At 39.8% G+C, this 12,465-nt stretch overlaps 10 non-coding genes across 10 annotated transcripts; all 10 read right to left on the minus strand.

The window, feature by feature from the left end:
* Positions 1–332: 332 nt before the first annotated feature.
* Positions 333–415, minus strand: TRNAL-UAA (transfer RNA leucine (anticodon UAA)). Its single transcript has one exon. It is a non-coding gene; the product is annotated as a tRNA-Leu (tRNA).
* Positions 416–714: 299 nt separating this feature from the next.
* On the minus strand, positions 715–797 carry TRNAL-UAA (transfer RNA leucine (anticodon UAA)). The gene has a single exon. It is a non-coding gene; the product is annotated as a tRNA-Leu (tRNA).
* Positions 798–2,538: 1,741 nt separating this feature from the next.
* Positions 2,539–2,621, minus strand: TRNAL-UAA (transfer RNA leucine (anticodon UAA)). Its single transcript has one exon. It is a non-coding gene; the product is annotated as a tRNA-Leu (tRNA).
* A 1,182-nt stretch (positions 2,622–3,803) lies between these two features.
* On the minus strand, positions 3,804–3,886 carry TRNAL-UAA (transfer RNA leucine (anticodon UAA)). The gene has a single exon. It is a non-coding gene; the product is annotated as a tRNA-Leu (tRNA).
* A 299-nt stretch (positions 3,887–4,185) lies between these two features.
* On the minus strand, positions 4,186–4,268 carry TRNAL-UAA (transfer RNA leucine (anticodon UAA)). Its single transcript has one exon. It is a non-coding gene; the product is annotated as a tRNA-Leu (tRNA).
* Positions 4,269–6,010: 1,742 nt separating this feature from the next.
* On the minus strand, positions 6,011–6,093 carry TRNAL-UAA (transfer RNA leucine (anticodon UAA)). Its single transcript has one exon. It is a non-coding gene; the product is annotated as a tRNA-Leu (tRNA).
* A 1,182-nt stretch (positions 6,094–7,275) lies between these two features.
* TRNAL-UAA (transfer RNA leucine (anticodon UAA)) lies at positions 7,276–7,358 on the minus strand. The gene has a single exon. It is a non-coding gene; the product is annotated as a tRNA-Leu (tRNA).
* A 299-nt stretch (positions 7,359–7,657) lies between these two features.
* On the minus strand, positions 7,658–7,740 carry TRNAL-UAA (transfer RNA leucine (anticodon UAA)). Its single transcript has one exon. It is a non-coding gene; the product is annotated as a tRNA-Leu (tRNA).
* A 3,292-nt stretch (positions 7,741–11,032) lies between these two features.
* On the minus strand, positions 11,033–11,115 carry TRNAL-UAA (transfer RNA leucine (anticodon UAA)). Its single transcript has one exon. It is a non-coding gene; the product is annotated as a tRNA-Leu (tRNA).
* A 1,182-nt stretch (positions 11,116–12,297) lies between these two features.
* On the minus strand, positions 12,298–12,380 carry TRNAL-UAA (transfer RNA leucine (anticodon UAA)). The gene has a single exon. It is a non-coding gene; the product is annotated as a tRNA-Leu (tRNA).
* Between the last annotated feature and the right edge of the window lie 85 nt (positions 12,381–12,465).

Below are 12,465 nucleotides of genomic sequence, written 5' to 3' on the forward strand. Positions count from 1 at the left end.
TGGAAGGGTTATGGTATTAACTGCAGGGCTGTCAGGATTTTAATGGTCAGGTTGCTGATGTCGGTATTCTGACCATAGGCATCCAGTCCATCAGAATTACATTCTGAACCCCATTGCATATGTATATGTTAATGTGCATGGTCAACTTTTATGCAAACTTTGTACTATTTGGAGTCTAAATTATTACATAAGTTTATTTGCACTGTCACATTTCAATGCTTTTGTGGAACATGTATGGTAGTTTACAAATGTAACCATAATGACTCTTGTACATTTCCCTATTCGATTATATTGTTCCTTGTACATATTTAGGAATCCGAAATTAAAATACATACCAGAAGTGGGGTTCGAACCCACGCGGATATATATCCATTGGATCTTAAGTCCAACGCCTTAACCACTCGGCCATCCTGGTGTGTTGCCCTGGGTATTTTCAATGCAAATACTATTGCACTATTCATGTTTATTTTCCTGTGCATTGTTAACTTTGAACCGCTTGGAGTTTAAAATATTACATAACTTTTGGTATTTTAATGGATATTATGATATCATTGTTTCTTTTCTTCATAGAAAGCCAGGTTCTTTGAAAAAATGGATTGAAAATACTTTTTTAGCAATGTAATTTAAGTTAATGATTTTCACAGAATTTTGAGAGTTTTCCCTAATTGCCGAAATCTTCATCATAAATATTTAGTTAGCTGAAATTAAAATACATACCAGAAGTGGGGATCGAACCCACGCGGATATGTATCCATTGGATCTTAAGTCCAACGCCTTAACCATTCGGCCATCCTGGTTTGATTTACATGTCACATACTATTGCAAAGCATATGTATCTTTTAATGTGCATGGGCAATTATTCAGCAAACTTTATACTGCTTTGACTGTTACTTATTACATAAGTCTGGTAATTGTTTTTTTTTTAAAGTATGATACTTATATTTCTATTCCTCACAAGTAAGGCTCTTATGAATAAAAAGTTTTATAATAATTCCATATTTGTTTAAAGACATTAATTTTCACCACATTTCGAACTGCTCATCTATCAAGACTGTCCTTTCTTTTGAATGATTACAAGCAACATTTGTAGATAGTCGCTATCATTCTTTTTTGCCCTGTCACATGTCAAGGATTTTGTGGAACAAGTATGGTGGTTTACAAATGCAAGCAACATCTACTTTTGTACATGTCCTTAAAAAATAAAGTTATACCTTGTACATATTTAGGAATCTGAAATTAACATGCATACCAGAATTGGGGTTTGATCCCATGCAGATATATATCCATTGGATCTTAAGTCAAATGCCTTAACAATGCAGCCATCCTGGTGTAGTGCCCAGGAGCTTTTCATGGCAAATACTAATGCACTATTCATGTCAATTATGATGTGCATGGTTAACTTTGTACTGTTTGGAGTTTAAAATATTACATAACTGGGTATTTTAATGGATATTAGGATGTCATTGTTAACTTACGTTATATAAAATCAGTTTCTTTGGAGAAAATGGATTGAAAATATTTTTTTTATCAAAGTACTGTAGCTTAAGTTATTGACTTTCACCATAGTTTGAAAGTTTTCCCTAATTGACAAATTCTTCCTCATTCGGTTAGCTGAAATTGAAATACAAACCAGAAGTGGGGATCTATCCCATGCAGGTGAAAATCCATTGAATCTTAAGTCCAACACCTTAACCACTCAGCCATCCTGATGTGAGGCTTTTGACATTTTCATGGCAAATACTTTTGCAAAGCATGGGACCCAGTTAAAAGGCTTCCATGCGGGATTCTGGCTATCATAATACTGACACCATAATCGTACCCACCAGCCATAATAAGGGCACCAAAATGCCAACAGAGGTGGGATTAACAGCATGAAAATACTGACACCTAGAATTCTGAATGTCCTCTCAGCAGGATGTAATCTTGTCCTGCCACGGGGAGGGGAGAGGTTAGGTTTAGGCATTAGAAGGGGGGTTACGGTGTAGGGACAGGTAGGTTAGAGTTAGGTACCAGGGAGGGAGGGTTTGGTTTAGTCACTTAGAAGAGGAGGTTATTGTTAGACACCAAGCAGGGAGCATTAGCTTTAGGCATTGGGGAATGGAGGGTTAGTGTTAGGCATCCCGGGGAGGGTAAGGTTTAGGCACCCAAGGAGAGGGTGTAAGGTTTAGACACCCAAAAGGGAGGATTAGGGTTAGGGCAGGGAACATGGAAGGGTTATGGTATTAACTGCAGGGCTGTCAGGATTTTAATGGTCAGGTTGCTGATGTCGGTAATCTGACCATAGGCATCCAGTCCATCAGGATTACATTCTGAACCCCATTGCATATGTATATGTTAATGTGCATGGTCAACTTTTATGCAAACTTTGTTCTGTTTGGAGTCTAAATTATTCCATAAGTTAATTTGCACTGTCACATTTCAATGCTTTTGTGGAACATGTATGGTAGTTTACAAATGTAAACAAAATGACTCTTGTACATTTCCCTATTCGATTATATTGTTCCTTGTACATATTTAGGAATCCGAAATTAAAATACATACCAGAAGTGTGGTTCAAACCAACGCGGATATATATCCATTGGATCTTAAATCCAACGCCTTAACCACTCGGCCATCCTGGTATGTTGCCCTGGGTATTTTCAATGCAAATACTATTGCACTATTCATGTTCATTTTCCTGTGCATTGTTAACTTTGAACCGCTTGGATTTTAAAATATTACATAACTTTTGGTATTTTAATGGATATTATGATATCATTGTTTCTTTTCTTCATAGAAAGCCAGGTTCTTTGAAAAAATGGATTGAAAATATTTTTTTTATTAAAGTACTGTAGCTTAAGTTATTGACTTTCACCATAGTTTGAAAGTTTTCCCTAATTGACAAATTCTTCCTCATTTGGTTAGCTGAAATTGAAATACAAACCAGAAGTGGGGATCTATCCCATGCAGATGTAAATCCATTGAATCTTAAGTCCAACACCTTAACCACTCGGCCATCCTGATGTGAGGCTTTTGACATTTTCATGGCAAATACTTTTGCAAAGCATGGTACCCAGTTAAAAGGCTTCCGTGCGGGATCCTGGCTATCATAATACTGACACCATAATCGTACCCACCAGCCATAATAACAGCACCAAAATGCCAACAGAGGTGTGATTAACAGCATGAAAATACTGACACCTAGAATTCTGAATGTCCTCTCAGCAGGATGTAATCTTGTCCTGCCACGGGGAGGGGGGAGGTTAGGTTTAGGCATTAGAAGGGGGGTTGCGGTGTAGGGACAGGTAGGTTAGAGTTAGGTACCAGGGAGGGAGGCTTTGGTTTAGTCACGTAGAAGAGGAGGTTAGTGTTAGACACCAAGCAGGGAGCATTAGCTTTAGGCATTGGGGAATGGAGGGTTAGTGTCAGGCATCCCGGGGAGGGTAAGGTTTAGGCACCCAAAAGGGAGGATTAGGGTTAGGGCAGGGAACATGGAAGGGTTATGGTATTAACTGCAGGGCTGTCAGGATTTTAATGGTCAGGTTGCTGATGTCGGTATTCTGACCATAGGCATCCAGTCCATCAGGATTACATTCTGAACCCCATTGCATATGTATATGTTAATGTGCATGGTCAACTTTTATGCAAACTTTGTACTGTTTGGAGTCTAAATTATTACATAAGTTTATTTGCACTGTCACATTTCAATGCTTTTGTGGAACATGTATGGTAGTTTACAAATGTAAACATAATGACTCTTGTACATTTCCCTATTCGATTATATTGTTCCTTGTACATATTTAGGAATCCGAAATTAAAATACATACCAGAAGTGGGGTTCGAACCCACGCGGATATATATCCATTGGATCTTAAGTCCAACGCCTTAACCACTCGGCCATCCTGGTGTGTTGCCCTGGGTATTTTCAATGCAAATACTATTGCACTATTCATGTTTATTTTCCTGTGCATTGTTAACTTTGAACCGCTTGGAGTTTAAAATATTACATAACTTTTGGTATTTTAATGGATATTATGATATCATTGTTTCTTTTCTTCATAGAAAGCCAGGTTCTTTGAAAAAATGGATTGAAAATACTTTTTTAGCAATGCAATATAAGTTAATGATTTTCACAGAATATTGAGAGTTTTCCCTAATTGCTGAAATCTTCATCATAAATATTTAGTTAGCTGAAATTAAAATGCATACCAGAAGTGGGGATCTAACCCACGCGGATATATATCCATTGGATCTTAAGTCCAACGCCTTAACCACTCGGCCATCCTGGTTTGATTTACATGTCACATACTATTGCAAAGCATATGTATCTTTTAATGTGCATGGGCAATTATTCAGCAAACTTTATACTGCTTTGACTGTTACTTATTACATAAGTCTGGTAATTGTTTTTTTTTTTAAAGTATGATACTTATATTTCTATTCCTCACAAGTAAGGCTCTTATGAATAAAAAGTTTTATAATAATTCCATATTTGTTTAAAGACATTAATTTTCACCACATTTCGAACTGCTCATCTATCAAGACTGTCCTTTCTTTTGAATGATTACAAGCAACATTTGTAGATAGTCGCTATCATTCTTTTTTGCCCTGTCACATGTCAAGGATTTTGTGGAACAAGTATGGTGGTTTACAAATGCAAGCAACATCAACTTTTGTACATGTCCTTAAAAAATAAAGTTATACCTTGTACATATTTAGGAATCTGAAATTAACATGCATACCAGAATTGGGGTTTGATCCCATGCAGATATATATCCATTGGATCTTAAGTCAAATGCCTTAACAATGCAGCCATCCTGGTGTAGTGCCCAGGAGCTTTTCATGGCAAATACTAATGCACTATTCATGTTAATTATGATGTGCATGGTTAACTTTGTACTGTTTGGAGTTTAAAATATTACATAACTGGGTATTTTAATGGATATTAGGATATCATTGTTAACTTACGTTATATAAAATCAGTTTCTTTGGAGAAAATGGATTGAAAATATTTTTTTTATCAAAGTACTGTAGCTTAAGTTATTGACTTTCACCATAGTTTGAAAGTTTTCCCTAATTGACAAATTCTTCCTCATTCGGTTAGCTGAAATTGAAATACAAACCAGAAGTGGGGATCTATCCCATGCAGGTGAAAATCCATTGAATCTTAAGTCCAACACCTTAGCCACTCAGCCATCCTGATGTGAGGCTTTTGACATTTTCATGGCAAATACTTTTGCAAAGCATGGGACCCAGTTAAAAGGCTTACATGCGGGATTCTGGCTATCATAATACTGACACCATAATCGTACCCACCAGCCATAATAAGGGCACCAAAATGCCAACAGAGGTGGGATTAACAGCATGAAAATACTGACACCTAGAATTCTGAATGTCCTCTCAGCAGGATGTAATCTTGTCCTGCCACGGGGAGGGGAGAGGTTAGGTTTAGGCATTAGAAGGGGGGTTACGGTGTAGGGACAGGTAGGTTAGAGTTAGATACCAGGGAGGGAGGGTTTGGTTTAGTCACTTAGAAGAGGAGGTTATTGTTAGACACCAAGCAGGGAGCATTAGCTTTAGGCATTGGGGAATGGAGGGTTAGTGTTAGGCATCCCGGGGAGGGTAAGGTTTAGGCACCCAAGGAGAGGGTGTAAGGTTTAGACACCCAAAAGGGAGGATTAGGGTTAGGGCAGGGAACATGGAAGGGTTATGGTATTAACTGCAGGGCTGTCAGGATTTTAATGGTCAGGTTGCTGATGTCGGTAATCTGACCATAGGCATCCAGTCCATCAGGATTACATTCTGAACCCCATTGCATATGTATATGTTAATGTGCATGGTCAACTTTTATGCAAACTTTGTTCTGTTTGGAGTCTAAATTATTCCATAAGTTTATTTGCACTGTCACATTTCAATGCTTTTGTGGAACATGTATGGTAGTTTACAAATGTAAACAAAATGACTCTTGTACATTTCCCTATTCGATTATATTGTTCCTTGTACATATTTAGGAATCCGAAATTAAAATACATACCAGAAGTGTGGTTCAAACCAACGCGGATATATATCCATTGGATCTTAAGTCCAACGCCTTAACCACTCGGCCATCCTGGTATGTTGCCCTGGCTATTTTCAATGCAAATACTATTGCACTATTCATGTTCATTTTCCTGTGCATTGTTAACTTTGAACCGCTTGGATTTTAAAATATTACATAACTTTTGGTATTTTAATGGATATTATGATATCATTGTTTCTTTTCTTCATAGAAAGCCAGGTTCTTTGAAAAAATGGATTGAAAATATTTTTTTTATTAAAGTACTGTAGCTTAAGTTATTGACTTTCACCATAGTTTGAAAGTTTTCCCTAATTGACAAATTCTTCCTCATTTGGTTAGCTGAAATTGAAATACAAACCAGAAGTGGGGATCTATCCCATGCAGATGTAAATCCATTGAATCTTAAGTCCAACACCTTAACCACTCGGCCATCCTGATGTGAGGCTATTGACATTTTCATGGCAAATACTTTTGCAAAGCATGGTACCCAGTTAAAAGGCTTCCGTGCGGGATCCTGGCTATCATAATACTGACACCATAATCGTACCCACCAGCCATAATAACAGCACCAAAATGCCAACAGAGGTGGGATTAACAGCATGAAAATACTGACACCTAGAATTCTGAATGTCCTCTCAGCAGGATGTAATCTTGTCCTGCCACGGGGAGGGGGGAGGTTAGGTTTAGACATTAGAAGGGGGGTTGCGGTGTAGGGACAGGTAGGTTAGAGTTAGGTACCAGGGAGGGAGGCTTTGGTTTAGTCACTTAGAAGAGGAGGTTATTGTTAGACACCAAGCAGGGAGCATTAGCTTTAGGCATTGGGGAATGGAGGGTTAGTGTCAGGCATTCCGGGGAGGGTAAGGTTTAGGCACCCAAAAGGGAGGATTAGGGTTAGGGCAGGGAACATGGAAGGGTTATGGTATTAACTGCAGGGCTGTCAGGATTTTAATGGTCAGGTTGCTGATGTCGGTATTCTGACCATAGGCATCCAGTCCATCAGGATTACATTCTGAACCCCATTGCATATGTATATGTTAATGTGCATGGTCAACTTTTATGCAAACTTTGTACTGTTTGGAGTCTAAATTATTACATAAGTTTATTTGCACTGTCACATTTCAATGCTTTTGTGGAACATTTATGGTAGTTTACAAATGTAAACAAAATGACTCTTGTACATTTCCCTATTCGATTATATTGTTCCTTGTACATATTTAGGAATCCGAAATTAAAATACATACCAGAAGTGGGGTTCAAACCCACGCGGATATATATCCATTGGATCTTAAGTCCAACGCCTTAACAACTCGGCCATCCTGGTATGTTGCCCTGTGTGTTTTCAATGCAAATACTATTGCACTATTCATGTTTATTTTCCTGTGCATTGTTAACTTTGAACCGCTTGGAGTTTAAAATATTACATAACTTTTGGTATTTTAATGGATATTATGATATCATTGTTTCTTTTCTTCATAGAAAGCCAGGTTCTTTGAAAAAATGGATTGAAAATATTTTTTTAGCAATGTAATTTAAGTTAATGATTTTCACAGAATTTTGAGAGTTTTCCTTAATTGCCGAAATCTTCATCATAAATATTTAGTTAGCTGAAATTAAAATGCATACCAGAAGTGGGGATCTAACCCACGCGGATATGTATCCATTGGATCTTAAGTCCAACTCCTTAACCACTCGGCCATCCTGGTTTGATTTACATGTCACATACTATTGCAAAGCATATGTATCTTTTAATGTGCATGGGCAATTATTCAGCAAACTTTATACTGCTTTGACTGTTACTTATTACATAAGTCTGGTAGTTTTTTTTTTTTTTAAAGTATGATACTTATATTTCTATTCCTCACAAGTAAGGCTCTTATGAATAAAAAGTTTTATAATAATTCCATATTTGTTTAAAGACATTAATTTTCACCACATTTCGAACTGCTCATCTATCAAGACTGTCCTTTCTTTTGAATGATTACAAGCAACATTTGTAGATAGTCGCTATCATTCTTTTTTGCCCTGTCACATGTCAAGGATTTTGTGGAACAAGTATGGTGGTTTACAAATGCAAGCAACATCAACTTTTGTACATGTCCTTAAAAAATAAAGTTATACCTTGTACATATTTAGGAATCTGAAATTAACATGCATACCAGAATTGGGGTTTGATCCCATGCAGATATATATCCATTGGATCTTAAGTCAAATGCCTTAACAATGCAGCCATCCTGGTGTAGTGCCCAGGAGCTTTTCATGGCAAATACTAATGCACTATTCATGTTAATTATGATGTGCATGGTTAACTTTGTACTGTTTGGAGTTTAAAATATTACATAACTGGGTATTTTAATGGATATTAGCAGGGGTTAAAGTGAGCCGGAATGGAGCGGAACTGCGTTCCGTCAGTTCCACTTGGAGACGGAACGCAGTTCCGCCTCCTCTGGCTCACCTAACCCGGCGATGTGTCCCCCGTCGCTGCAGGGAGATGACGGGCGCCCGCTGAGAGTGTGTTACCAGCGGGCGCCCGTCTTCCCGCACAGCGGCAGCCGGAGGCAGGAGCTCAGTACTGAGCTTCGCCTTCCGGCTCAGTCAGTGCGCGCTATGGGAGAGACGTCATGACGTCTCTCTCATAGTGCAGAGGAGCGGGCGACGAGAGGACTGCAGCGGCCGGACAAGGAGCGGGGCTTGGTAAGTATGGCATGTGCTGTGTTTTTTTATTTTTTTTATTTGTGTAGCAGCTGGGGGGCAAACTACTGAGAGGTCATTACTACGGGGGCATTATTACTGGGGGGGCAAACTACTGAGGGGCATCTACTGGGGTCATTACTACTGGGGGGCATTTACTGGGGGACATTACTACTGGGGGCAAACTACAAGGGGGCAAACTACAGAAGGGCATTACTACTGGGGGACAGACTACTGAGGGGCAGTACTACTGGGGGACAATACTACAAGGGGGCAAACTACAGGAGGGCATTACTACTGGGGGGCAAGCTACTAAGGGGCATCTACTGGGGGGCATTTACTGGGGGGCATTACTACTGGGGGACATTACTACAGAAGGGCATTACTACTGGGGGACAGACTACTGAGGGGCAGTACTACTGGGGGACATTACTACAAGGGGGCAAACTACAGGAGGGCATTACTACTGAGGGGCATCTACTGGGGGGCATTTACTGGGGGACATTACTACTGGGGGGCATTACTACTGGGGGACATTACTACAGGAGGGTATTACTACTGGGGGGGCATTACTACTGGGGGGCAAACTACAGAGGGGCATCTACTTGGGGCATTACTACTGGGGGCATTACTACTGGGAGACATTACTACTGGGTGCAAACTACAGGGGGCAAACTACAGGAGGGCATTACTACTGGGGGCATAACTACAGTGGCATTACTACTGGGGGCGTAACTACAGGGGTTAAACTACTGGGGGCATTACTACTTGGAGGCATTACTACTGGGGGCTAAACTACAAGGGGGCATAACTACAGGGGCTAAACGACTGGGGGCATTACCATTAAGGGCATTACTACTGGGGGCACTACTAATGAGGGCATTGTAAAGGGGGCACTTCATAAGGGGCATCACTCCTGGGGTCATAAGGGGCACTGCTATTGCGAGCATTGCATAAGGGGCACCACTACTATGGGCTCTATATAAGGGGCGCTACCACTGTGGGCATTGTATAAGAGGCGCTACTGCTGTAGGCATTATGTGTATTATGGGGTGCTACTACTGTGGGCGTTATTACTATTGTGTAACACGCCCCTTTTTTGAGACCACGACCCTTTTTGCAGCGCACGCCTACGGCGCGCGCAATACCTTTGTTGAATTGCCACCGTGGGAAGATGGGTGAGTTCCACCACCTCTCTAGGACCACTTTAAGCACTGGATATTAGGATGTCATTGTTAACTTACGTTATATAAAATCAGTTTCTTAGGAGAAAATGGATTGAAAATATTTTTTTTATCAAAGTACTGTAGCTTAAGTTATTGACTTTCACCATAGTTTGAAAGTTTTCCCTAATTGACAAATTCTTCCTCATTTGGTTAGCTGAAATTGAAATACAAACCAGAAGTGGGGATCTATCCCATGCAGATGTAAATCCATTGAATCTTAAGTCCAACACCTTAACCACTCAGCCATCCTGATGTGAGGCTTTTGACATTTTCATGGCAAATACTTTTGCAAAGCATGGGACCCAGTTAAAAGGCTTCCATGCGGGATCCTGGCTATCATAATACTGACACCATAATCGTACCCACCAGCCATAATAACGGCACCAAAATGCCAGCAGAGGTGGGATTAACAGCATGAAAATACTGACACCTAGAATTCTGAATGTCCTCTCAGCAGGATGTAATCTTGTCCTGCCACGGGGAGGGGAGAGGTTAGGTTTAGGCATTAGAAGGGGGGTTACGGTGTAGGGACAGGTAGGTTAGAGTTAGGTACCAGGGAGGGAGGGTTTGGTTTAGTCACTAAGAAGAGGAGGTTATTGTTAGACACCAAGCAGGGAGCATTAGCTTTAGGCATTGGGGAATGGAGGGTTAGTGTTAAACATCCCGGGGAGGGTAAGGTTTAGGCACCCAAGGAGAGGGTGTAAGGTTTAGACACCCAAAAGGGAGGATTAGGGTTAGGGCAGGGAACATGGAAGGGTTATGGTATTAACTGCAGGGCTGTCAGGATTTTAATGGTCAGGTTGCTGATGTCGGTATTCTGACCATAGGCATCTAGTCCATCAGGATTACATTCTGAACCCCATTGCATATGTATATGTTAATGTGCATGGTCAACTTTTATGCAAACTTTGTTCTGTTTGGAGTCTAAAATATTACATAAGTTTATTTGCACTGTCACATTTCAATGCTTTTGTGGAACATGTATGGTAGTTTACAAATGTAAACAAAATGACTCTTGTACATTTCCCTATTCGATTATATTGTTCCTTGTACATATTTAGGAATCCGAAATTAAAATACATACCAGAAGTGTGGTTCAAACCAACGCGGATATATATCGATTGGATCTTAAGTCCAACGCCTTAACCACTCGGCCATCCTGGTATGTTGCCCTGGGTATTTTCAATGCAAATACTATTGCACTATTCATGTTCATTTTCCTTTGCATTGTTAACTTTGAACCGCTTGGATTTTAAAATATTACATAACTTTTGGTATTTTAATGGATATTATGATATCTTTGTTTCTTTTCTTCATAGAAAGCCAGGTTCTTTGAAAAAATGGATTGAAAATATTTTTTTTATTAAAGTACTGTAGCTTAAGTTATTGACTTTCACCATAGTTTGAAAGTTTTCCCTAATTGACAAATTCTTCCTCATTTGGTTAGCTGAAATTGAAATACAAACCAGAAGTGGGGATCTATCCCATGCAGATGTAAATCCATTGAATCTTAAGTCCAACACCTTAACCTCTCGGCCATCCTGATGTGAGGCTTTTGACATTTTCATGGCAAATACTTTTGCAAAGCATGGTACCCAGTTAAAAGGCTTCCATGCGGGATCCTGGCTATCATAATACTGACACCATAATCGTACCCACCAGCCATAATAACAGCACCAAAATGCTAACAGAGGTGGGATTAACAGCATGAAAATACTGACACCTAGAATTCTGAATGTCCTCTCAGTAGGATGTAATCTTGTCCTGCCACGGGGAGGGGGGAGGTTAGGTTTAGGCATTAGAAGGGGGGTTGCGGTGTAGGGACAGGTAGGTTAGAGTTAGGTACCAGGGAGGGAGGCTTTGGTTTAGTCACTTAGAAGAGGAGGTTAGTGTTAGACACCAAGCAGGGAGCATTAGCTTTAGGCATTGGGGAATGGAGGGTTAGTGTTAGGCATCCCGGGGAGGGTAAGGTTTAGGCACCCAAAAGGGAGGATTAGGGTTAGGGCAGGGAACATGGAAGGGTTATGGTATTAACTGCAGGGCTGTCAGGATTTTAATGGTCAGGTTGCTGATGTCGGTATTCTGACCATAGGCATCCAGTCCATCAGGATTACATTCTGAACCCCATTGCATATGTATATGTTAATGTGCATGGTCAACTTTTATGCAAACTTTGTACTGTTTGGAGTCTAAATTATTACATAAGTTTATTTGCACTGTCACATTTCAATGCTTTTGTGGAACATGTATGGTAGTTTACAAATGTAAACAAAATGACTCTTGTACATTTCCCTATTCGATTATATTGTTCCTTGTACATATTTAGGAATCCGAAATTAAAATACATACCAGAATTGGGATTCGAACCCACGCGGATATATATCCATTGGATCTTAAGTCCAATGCCTTAACCACTCGGCCATCCTGGTATGTTACCCTGGGTATTTTCAATGCAAATACTATTGCACTATTCATGTTTATTTTCCTGTGCATTGTTAACTTTGAACCGCTTGG

This window comes from Pseudophryne corroboree, chromosome 4 (assembly GCF_028390025.1).
Source record: "Pseudophryne corroboree isolate aPseCor3 chromosome 4, aPseCor3.hap2, whole genome shotgun sequence".
In the NCBI taxonomy this organism is placed as follows: Eukaryota; Metazoa; Chordata; class Amphibia; order Anura; family Myobatrachidae; genus Pseudophryne; species Pseudophryne corroboree.